Here is an 11,402-nt window from a genome sequence, read left to right on the forward strand (position 1 = left end):
CTCGGCCATTGCATGCATCCACGGATCCACCAGATGATCTCGTCCTCAGCTGTGACCACCTGGGGTCCCCTTCTCGGCCTGCCATTGGCGATGGGCATCCGTTTCGCTCCTCCCCCACAAACTTTTTCCCTTTCCTTCCTTCCTTCCTTCCTTCCATCTTATAGTTACCACAAAGACAAGTTCGTGACATGAAATTGGTAGTACAAGAACTTGCAGCCAACTAACAAAATCATACACAAACTAAAAAACCCCAGAAAAATGGTACACTAACTTAACTAACAGCACGTTTTGGTATAATTTCTGTCAGCCATAACGGTGCACCGTCTGTCGCTGTTAACGCTCTCCCTCTCCCCTGTGTGGGTCCCGGTCGTCAGTGGGTCAGAAGAAAAAAGCAACGAGAAGGAAAGCACCGGTGTCGCCAATCGAATCGAACCAGGGACCAACCAAACTACCGAGCGCTTGGTCACCACTAGACAAGCAAGTGGTAGGTACGATGATATATACTCCCAGCTTCAGACACGTGCAGGCCTTTTTCGACTGTTTTCATTTTTTTACATGCTCTTTTCGTTTTTTTTCCTTTATCTTTTTTAGATCTTGGTATTCTTCGTTGTTTAGATCTTGGTATTTTTCGCAATATTGTACACATCCAGTCTGCCCCCATCTTGAAGATAACATTTTTCATCCCATATGACGAATTTATGATGTAATTTATTCACGCGATATCGGACCCTTACTGAAAGCGACAAAAGTTTCAAGGTTTTGTTCAGGCTCTATATTTCATGAAGTTTTTGAAAATTATGTAAGATATTGGAGTTGCTCTAGGAAATATGTGTGTTCTTTTTTAGTATGTGTTCTATTAAAAAAGTTCAGATACAGTAGAAAACTATATTTTAGAAAATTGTCTAGTATGTGGACGTGGAGTTTCTACACCTGAGCTAATATGCTCCTGATGTGAAGAGTAAAATAAATAAAATATTTGAAAGAAGTCTGATTTTTTTGTGGCATGCTTTAAGAAATGTTTGCTATGCATGCAAAATTTCATCATGAAATTATATTGGTGGAACGCGTGAAAAGAATAACAAAATCGATGCTCTGAAAAAATGTTACTTTCAAACGCATTTTGGAGCTCTGATTTTTTTTGCCACGGCTTCCACCAATGTGATTTCGTGATGAAATTTTGCATGCACAACAAACATTTCTTAAACATTGCCATAAAAAAAATTCAGATGCCACCGATGCAGACAACAATCTGCATCTGCTCTGGGACTACCTCCAAAGCTACGTGTTGGTGATGCAGCAAACGTCGTCGCAACGGCGGAGCATGAGGACACAGGTCCACCACGAGGATGTCGTCGCCACCGCACCATCCTTGCTTGAACAAACTGGATTCCAAATCCACCTCCAACAATAGGATTGATCAGCCCGTCAGAGTAGGATCTGAAGAAACTTTATTCAGCGGCACCATTGCCGCCGCCAAAGTCAAGACGATGGATGGCCTCAAAACTAAGCTACTTTGGCCTATAACTACCCAGACACATGGATTAGGCGACCCCCCCCCCCCCCCCCCGACCGAGGTAGTTGGTAGAGGGGAGTCGTCGGAGTACGACGGCGGAGAAACTCTTCTAGCAAGGGGCACCGGCGTAGTTGCCTTTTCCTTCAAGACGAAGAAAGAAAACGACCCGTCATAAGCGTTCTATGTTTAGCATGTATTAAAAAATATTCATCGTATAATTAAGAAAGATCACCATATATTAAAAAATGTTCAATGTATATAACCAATTATTCATCATATATTAGTAATGTTCGGTGTGTATTTATACAATAATGATCAATGTGTATTCACAAACAAAGTTATCGTATATAAAAAATTCCAGTGTATTCACAAACAAAATTATTGTATATAAAAAAGTCCAGTGTGTATTTGAAAAAAAATTGCTCATTGTATATTAAAAAAATGCCGACCGTATTGAAGAAAAGTTCACCGTATATTGCAAAAGGTATATAAAAAAATAAATATGTAAAAATAAAAAGGGAAAAACTGAAGAATACCCAAGATCTGATTTAAAAAAAACGACACAAAAAGAAGCCATAAAAAATGAAAACAGTCAAAAAAAGGCGAGCACGTATCCGTATTTATATAGGTAAGTCTGCCTATTTTTGACGTAAATGGTAGAGTTGTGTGGTTGTCAGCGACCGCTGGCTACGATGGTCGTTTTGCTGTTCGAGTCCCGCGAGGTTAAATTATTTTTCTTTTCTTTTATTTCTCGTCCCACTGACGATTGGGACCCACACAGGGTAGATAGAGGGAAAAAGGTCACGTAGCGGCAGTTTAACAGAGGGGACGGTGCAGTCATGATTAACGGAAATTGTACCAAAACGTACTGTCAGATAAGTTAGCATACCATTTTTCTGGAGTTTTTTAGTTTGTGTATGATCTTGTTAGTTCGCTACAAGTTTTTGTACTGTAGATGTAATTAACTCCATGAAATTCTAGTTACAAACTTCCATCTTGAGCGACAACATCTTATGATTTTGATCTCTACTGTCCACTGTTGTTACAAACTGAAGGGTTCCAGTGAAACAACATCGGTCCAGTTGCTCTGAATATTTGTCGAATAAATGCAACCAAAAGACTATGAACTGAAAAAGTTTACTGCACAGAGGGAAAGCAGAGCACAAATTGTCTTTGCAACTCATCAAACGTGCCTCGCAGGGGTTATTACAAACTCCTTCCACGGACATGCAAAACGTGCCGAAAACACTCCAGCGTGGATTCAGCCAAAGCATCATTTTGTATTCGACGATTTCTTCAGACCCTCAAGGGCACCCCATATGACAGTTGATACAATAAAGAGGAGCGCCCCCGTGCCAATGACATACTTCAGACCGAAATTCATGAGCAAGTTTACCACCAACCCTGCTAGGACGACTCCCACAAAGTTGATGGACAAGCCTGACAAGAACGGCATGTCCAGGACAGACGCGATGATGGCGCTGGTCCATGGGAACAGAACGGCAACGAACAGCATCAGCCCGAGCCACTGGAACTCCTTGACAGGCGAAGCCTTACCTCGCGCCCGCTCGAAGAGGAGGTCCATTATCCGGGTCGCCCAAGCGCTTCTTTGCGAGTTTCTTCAGATAGAGGATGATGAATGGCACAGGCACCATGTTCCTGGAGAAACAGAGAGTAGATGTAAAGTTCTATGTATATTTGAAAAATCTGATATAGAGCATGAAACGTTTTCTGAAGAGAGATGTCAAGTTGCTGACACAAGAGCGACAACTCGCAATTTACATTTCAGCTACGCCACTGGAAATTGACCATAAAACATCATCATGGCCCAATACATCAATCACCAGGATAAGAAAAACTACTATAATATCAAATGCAATTTCAGCCGCACCACTGAAAAATGACCATACAACATTATCACGACCTATATATCAATCATCAGAATGTAGAAAACACTAATATGAAATGGTAAATAGTCCAGCACTTGGCTTCAACATCATAACGATTTTGCAGACGCGGATGTCACATAAGTACATCACCTCCCCCCCCCCCTCTCACTCTCTGTTTTGTCTTCTGCACACTACAGAAATCAATTCAGAGTGGATTCTTTCTCATTCTTCTGAAATGGCCGTGCAGATTTTTTTCGGAATGTTGATATACTGGCATTTTGCAGGAGGTTGTCAAACACGTTTCACATAGAGGTGATGCTGACGTTTGTAGTAAGTAAAAGGCAAGGAGTTGAGTCACGTGGTTGGGGCTAGGGAGGAAGAGCTTGAGAGGAAGATCAACATGTTCATCTGATCCTCCTAAACCTAACTAAAAACCTGTACTTCAACATTAGTATCAGGTCCTAGCTTCTCTCAGTGGAAGGGGGCTCCTATGCTTTGTCCATGTTGTACTCCCTTTTAAAATGCTACCAGTTGTAGTACATTCATCTTAGGGATGTCAATTCAAAAGAAGAAACAAGTCGCAGGTATCAGTTGAACCACATTCATGCAATTCCTATAACATATTGCTTCCAACAAAGAATTAAACACATGCACGTATCTATAATGGATCAATAGTCTCCAGAATTCGTCAAATGAGCAAATCAAAAGGAGAGAGGGTGGAATGTTCTCACTGCTATTCATGCAAAGTCGGTGAGAAGGAGGTCTCACTGGTAGGTGTGCTATGCAGCCGACTTCAACACCGAGTCACCGACACAACATGGAGTTATCAGTGGGCTTTGTGTGCTGGACGGAGAGTGAAATGAGAGCCAGCGTGCCCAGACTGGTAAAGCCGTGCAACTCCTGCGTGCGGAGATGCTCGAGCGCCTTTTCATGCAGCACATCAGCCAGCGGCTCTCAGATAGTCCAAGTGTGAGTGGCACAGGATTGGATTTCGGGATTAGTCAGTGATGGTAGGATGAGGCGGAGGGAAGGGAGGACAAAGACAGGAGGTGAGGGAGGAAGAAGGTGAAATACCACCCACATGTGCAAAGCCAAGGTGAGGTGCATGCCACTCGAGCAAAACCATCAACCACGCCATTACAGCCGTTGCCAAAACCAGGCAGGGAGTATTGTGCCTTGTGGTCCTCTATCTCCGGCTGCGCTAGTTATGTCATCTCTGGTTGCTGCTTCCAGTTGGTGGATGCTTAAGATCTTCTTGTTAGTTCACCGCATTGTTTTCTTCAATGGATATAAAGCTCCTGAACTGGAACATGAGAGGGTTGAACAACCCGGCTTGGAGGAGGTCGATACAGAAATTTGTCTCAGCTAATCAGTGCAACATTGTATGTCTTCAAGAAACTGAATTGGCTGATGTTGATAAAAAAGTATTGTGGCTGAAGTCCTGGGCAGCAGAGTTTCTGAGGACCTCATCTTCAAAGCTGCTAATGGTACAAGGGGTGCGATCCTGGTTGCCAGCACAGATGATTTTGATATTTCCTTCCACGAGAATGCCTCCAGCTCTCACTTTATTACTGATACTATTACTGATCTGACCAATAATGCCACTTGGTCCATCTCTGGTGTGTATGGGCCTCCCGAGGACAGTGACAAAATTCTTTTTCTCAACAAGCTTAAGAGCATAAAGAATAGCGTGTTGCCTGATTGGATGATTCTTGGGGACTTTAATCTCATTTGCCATGTCAGCGACAAAAGCAACTCCAACATTAATCTCGGAATGATGGGACACTTTAGAAACGTGATTGAGGATCTTGAGCTCTGGGAAATTGCTCTTAATGGAAAGAGGTTCACCTAGTCTACAGAGAGAGAGAGAGAGAACACGGCTCATTCCAAAATCGATCGAGTTAATCTTGGGAGCTGATCCACTTGTAATATCAGTTGTCTCCGGCCTCAACTGCCATTTCGCTATTGTCTAATGATCCTCCAGAAGATGGATGTCAAGCACTATAAGGGGTCAGATTTGAGGCTTGCTGGCTAAGGATGGAAGGATTCATAGAGAAGCTGCTTGAGGCTGGGCTAAACCTGCTTGCTTTAAGGATGCTCTAAAGATTCTGCACATCGAGCTGTCAAAAACCGCTCATGCTCTGAAACTGTGATATACAAGATTAAAGAAGGAAGTGAGATTCAGACATGAGGTAGTCAATGAGGTGATTTTCCAGCTGGACCTTGATCAGGAGGAATGAGAGCTACTCCCTCCGTCCCATAATGTAAGACGTTGTTTGTCACTGCACTAGTGACCAAAAACCATGTGAACAGACCATGGAAAGGACTGCCTGTTCCTTGCAACGAGACCGTTTAGCAAGTCTTTGCGACCTGCGCTTTGATTCACATTTGGAATGGGGAAAAGGCCTCATTCCGGTTCGACGGTTGGCTTGATGGAGTCCCTCTGAAAGATATGGCGCCCGGCTTATACTGGTTGGCCTCTAGGAAAAGTATCTATGTTTGTGATGGGATCAGGGGAGGAAAGTGGATGAAGGACCTTGAAAGGATTAACTTGGAGGAGGAAATTGGCATGTTCTTGCAGATTTGGTCTAAAGCGCTCAGGGGAGGGGGAGGGGGTCTTAGAAGCTCACAGCCTGCAACTCTTAATCGGCGGTGTCTGCATATGACGGGCAGTTCTTCGGCAAATTCATTGTAACGACCTCCTTAAGATTTGGAGTGCTAAGGCGAGAAGCTTCTTTTGCTAAGCAAAATTGGTTTGCCTTCTCTTCCTCTCATCCTAGAGCTTCTGCCATTGCCCTGAGGTCTTCCGTCGCTGGCCGGTGGAGAAAACTTTCACATGGGGTCAAAAATCCCCAATGCCAGAAGATGGCGTCAATGGCGATTCATGTAGTCTGTCCCCTGTGGAAGGAGCGCTGCCATGGGATCTTCCAAAATGCCCAGGCCTCCTCTGATGAGGGCATGTCTTTAATTCGTGCTGAGTGTTAGACCTTCAGTGCATAGGCTAGGTTGATCGACAGTAAGTGGCATATACTCCTATTTTTCTTTAGTTTTCTAGCTGGTTTTGAGCAATGTACAGACTTCTCCCTTCTTTAATGCAAACTACGAATGATAAGTCTGAACTGAAATTTAGTCAATGCACCACCGGCAATTAATCGAACATTTGGCGTACACAGGCCTGGGCGGACAGACACTAACCTGACATCAAAACTGCCAGGACGGTCAGCTGGACGGGGTGACGGCGCATCCAATACCCGGCCGGGATTGCTCCGCGCAGCTCTAGCACCGGCAATGTGGCAATTATGAACACGACGGCGTCGTCGGGCCAGCCGAGGCTTCGCAGAGACGCCGCCACCCGCAGCCCGAACCCGGACGCCTTGATGCAGTCCTCGGCCGCCACGGCAGCCGAGCAGGGCGGCGGAGCCCAGGAGCGCGCCCAGCGCCAGCCGCCCCGCCCAGTCGCCGGGCGCCTGGCCCGGCTCCTCTGTCGCGTCACCGCCGCCTCGCGCCGGCGCCGGCGCTCTGGCGACGGGAGTGAGAGCTTTGCGGGGAGGCGGCGGGATTCCGGGAGGAGCAGAGGCTGGATCCCTCGGGCGGTGGAGCCGCGAGGAGAGGCCTCCGTCTCCAAAATGCCAGCGGGAGAGGCGAGCGCGTGGCGGCGAGAAGTGCGGCCGCCATGGGCCCATGGCTGTCTGGATCAAGGACAGAGGATGCTTTAGCTTGCCGTCGCGGCCGTGGTGCTCTGTGGATTTGGGCCGGTACGGACGGTGGTTACGAGGAGAGGAGGGCTCGTCGGAGTTGGTCTCCTGCGTTTCAACTGTTCAACGAGCCACACGTGTGTCCGGTTTTTCTCTGGATCAACTGTTCATTAAAGAAAATAATAAAATATACGAGCCACACGAGGGAGTAGCACGCTATAGCATTTTAAACAATATCTTGCTAAATAAATCTGTCTAGTTCACTTTCGGTTTTGTAGTTGCTCTTATATCACTGAAAAAATAGCATACTATAACACCACACCGCTAATAGCCAGCTATAGCATTGTGAGCAATTACTCGTCAAATAAATCAGTGTATAATAGATTTTGTAGTGTGTTTAGATTATACCTGGCCATACCTCGGGCCGGGCCGGGCTTTGGGCCGGGCCTAGCCAAACCCGACGCAAAAAACCCAGGCCCGGGCCCGGCCCGGGCATCGGACCTGTTTTCTGGGCCCAAGCCCAGCCCGAACATGTAAAAGCCCATCGGGCTTCGGGCCGGCCCGGCCCGACCTTCAGGGAAATGCAAAAATGACGGGCCCGGCCCGGCCTTCGGTCTCAAAATCTAGGCCCGAGCCCGGCCCGGAGGCAGCGTCGGGCCGGGTCGGGCTTTTTCGGGCCGGGCCGGGCTTCCCATGGCCAGGTATAGTTTAGATCACTAAAAAATAACACGCTATAGCACCAATAATAGCAACCTATAGAGTTCTGAGCATTTTCTAGCTAAATGGATCAGTGTATAATGTCTCGCTAATAGTGTATTTTAAAGACGGTGCTATAGCACACTAAATTTTTCATTGGTTTAGACTAGACTAGATGTTTCTCATGGACTCTAGAAATTGCACGGGTCCCACCCTATCACTTTATCCTCTCGCATCGATCTGGCGCAACCGCATCTTCTTCTCTTCTTCCTCCTCCCGTTCAAATCCACCCTTCCTTTGGGAGTCGGGTCCACTGCGGCAGGGAAGGGCTAAAGTGGCAGGACACCACGCGTGAGTCGAGCAGTTCGATGATTGGCGGGAACATCAAGCACTAGGGCGCCTTGTATTGGCTGATGGAGGCGCCACGGAAGACGGCCACGAAGGTCGAGGGTCTCCTTGTCCACCGTCCACTGGCGCCAGCGCCGCCTGTGGTCAGCAGCTCCTAGTAGATGAAGTGGTGCCCGAGGATGCTCTTGGTGCGCGCCTGGCTGGTGTACTCCGCGGAGTGAATAACATAAAACTACCACTTTTTGCCCTATGGTTCCAAAAAACTACTAGATTTTTTTTTGTGAATGATAACTACCCAAATAGGTGTCGGCTGTTTCAAAAAAGGAAATAGCCGGTGGTTAACATTTAATCAGGTTTATGATAGCTGGGGTCCGCTCCTAAACAAACCGTTTGTTTGACTGTTTAGTTTGGCCGTTAGCTTATATGTGTGACCCACATGTAAGCCACCTAACACGAAAAATGGTAGTCTTATGCTACGCTACGCGGACTGGTGGTTGATTTGGCGGCGGCTTTGCGCGGGAGGGTGGGATGGTCAGATGGATGGATGGAATGAATGCATGCATGGGTGGCGGGGGGAAGATTCGTCCGTCCGTGGAAATCAAAACGCGCACATGTAAATTGTGATGGGCAAGCGAGTCGGTGGATCATTGTAGGCAGATTTGGTCGTGTGTAACAATAACACGGTGGGAGGTAATAGCCGGCGGCATGCACACGCATACCGCTTGCACGTCTGTGGCGCATGCACCGCACCTGCTACCTAGGCGGATCGATGGCATGACTCGAAGGTTCAAAATGTCTCTGGAAAAAGCAGCAAATCAGAAAGGACCAGACGAACACTGGTCGGCATCCCATGTATTCCCGTACTAGAGAACGAGGGAGAAAGAGGATAAGGGAGGAAGGAACGGGCACGTGTCTTTTTTTTTTGAGGAATAATGACAGGAGTTCTGCCTTTTCATATTAGAAGAAAGAAGGGGAACCAAGGTTCCCTGGTAGCGTACAGAGAATAAGGAGAAAGGGAGGAAGGGAGGCGGGAATCGCAGTACTGCACAGAGGGAAAGAAGAGCAGAAATGTCTCTGCAACTAATTAAACATGGCTCGCAACGGTTATTATAACTCCTGGAACCACATAGAAGATGCACCCAAAAAACATTTAAAATCGGAGGGAGTAGAACCGTTGGGCGTAGAGTGTTAGGAGAGAGTATACGTTAATGTTAGTTGGGATTAAAACCTTGAGTGAGTATAGCAAGCAGATGCACGGGAGTGTACGATCATGCAGGCATGTACTCGTAGACGATACGTGATCGCTGCGAGCGGGACGATCGACGGAGCCGGGCGCGCGCGCACTAGGCGTTCCGGTGCAACGGGACTGCGAGAGAGGGAGTGTTGGTGGAGGGCCGGGGGACATGCACGGCCTGCGCCTGCGCGCCTGGCCAGGTCCGGCCACCCCTGCGCTGCCAGCTGCTCCGGCCGGGCAAAAAGCAAAGATAGATCAAGCCGCGCCGTGACGTGCGTGTGCGTACGTTTTTCCTGCCCATCTGCGCCGGCTTGGCCAGGGAGAGAGAGAGGGGTTGCGTGGGAAAGGTCGTACGCGCTCCGCGGGGGGATGGATGGATGGATGCGCGCGCGTGTGGAGGTGGAGATCAACAAGGCGCGCGCGCACCGCACCTCCTGCCTAGGCTAGGCGGATCGTCGATCCAAGACTCGAAACAGCAGCAGCAGACCGGACCGGGCCGGACGGACCCTGCCTGGCTTTCCATGCATGCAGTGGACAAAGGGAGGGACATGTGTCGTCGCCCTTTCGCTCCCTCCCCAACGATCTTTTACTAGTGTACCTTCTCTGTCCTGCATTGCGATTGGGTGGGGTCTTGGGGATCAAGCGCGGGCGACATACAGTAGGATGGGAGTCCTGGGCTGGCGTGGGGACCCACCAAACTCCACTTCGCCCAGCCTTTGCTCCGCAGCGCGGGCCAGCCGTCTCGGCTCGGCCATTGCATGCACCACATGATGCGCACCTCTCCTCCTCGCCCGTCATCACCTGGTCCCCTCTCTCGGCCATTGCATGCATGCCGTTGCCCTCTCTCGTGCTCTTCTACAACCAAATGGAATGAAGGAAGGAAGGCCAAATAATTCCGACACAAGAAACTCACCATGGTATTATTCCATGATAACTACGGTACCATGGTCAGAAATAGTGAAAATGCCATGATCTAATTAATAGAATTTTTTTCCCATGATCTAACTGATAAAAGTGCCTACATCTAAGGAATAACCACTAATTAACATGGTCTAAATAATTTTCTTGCCATGGTCTAATTAATTGCACCCGCAAACTTTTTTTAATTAAAATGCCATGCTAACTACAATAAAAACTACCATGGCCTAATTTAGAAAAATAATTTGTTGGAGCAGCACCGGTCCACCTGATGGGAACGTGTACTAAAGTACGAGGCCAGGAGCTCCATAGTGTGGGTTAAGTGCGTGACCTCTATAGAGTGTAAATCTATTCGAATAACCGCGTCATCGTTCTTGGGGCACAATTCGTACTAGGTCACACTATTTGGTCTGTGTCGAGTCTAGAGGAATAAACCATATAATGTTGTTGCTAAAAATGAACTAGATAAAAGGTAAGGAGCTCCATATAATGTAAATCTACTCCCTTTTAACATTTTATCCATGAGATCTTTCTAGCAATACCATCGAGGAGCTTATGAATTTGTAGCCAAACCGGCATGTAAACAATGGTCACCTCCCTAAGCTTTGGTAAATCCATCATATGGGCACATCAAGACCACCCAGTTTATGAATAACAAAGGACCTTGCTACATCATGTGCTCCCAATCCCCCAGGCAAGATGCATGCTTGGACAGTTAACAAATTCGGTCCTGCCGGGCGGAATCTGACTTCCTCCGTCGGGCTACACGCATCTCTCATATCTCTATAGAAAAGCGGTTGACTAGATGACTTCTCTGTATGAAATCTAGCTAGGGCAAGCCAATGAACACTATAGTTGAATGCTGGGTCATCCTCATCTATCTCAACATCATCAAAGACTTCATCGTTCAATTCGAGTTGGTAAAAATCCACCTAGATTAGAATTTCCAATGGCCACACCATCGCAGTTGGTTGTAGACTGGCGTCCGAAAACATCACACATGGGCTGTCGGAGGAGACGACCGCCACACGTTCGTCCAAATCCTAGGCCATGGAGGAAAGAACCCTAGCCACGTCATAGGGGAAACTCGTCCGCTTATTAACTTTGAC

The 11,402-nt window shown here is 47.5% G+C and overlaps 1 pseudogene; it reads right to left on the reverse strand.

Annotated features, from left to right (window-relative positions):
- Positions 1 to 1,885: 1,885 nt before the first annotated feature.
- Positions 1,886 to 7,211, reverse strand: LOC123117257 (uncharacterized; annotated as a pseudogene).
- Between the last annotated feature and the right edge of the window lie 4,191 nt (positions 7,212 to 11,402).

Source organism: Triticum aestivum, chromosome 5B (genome assembly GCF_018294505.1).
Source record: "Triticum aestivum cultivar Chinese Spring chromosome 5B, IWGSC CS RefSeq v2.1, whole genome shotgun sequence".
NCBI classification, from domain to species: domain Eukaryota; kingdom Viridiplantae; phylum Streptophyta; class Magnoliopsida; order Poales; family Poaceae; genus Triticum; species Triticum aestivum.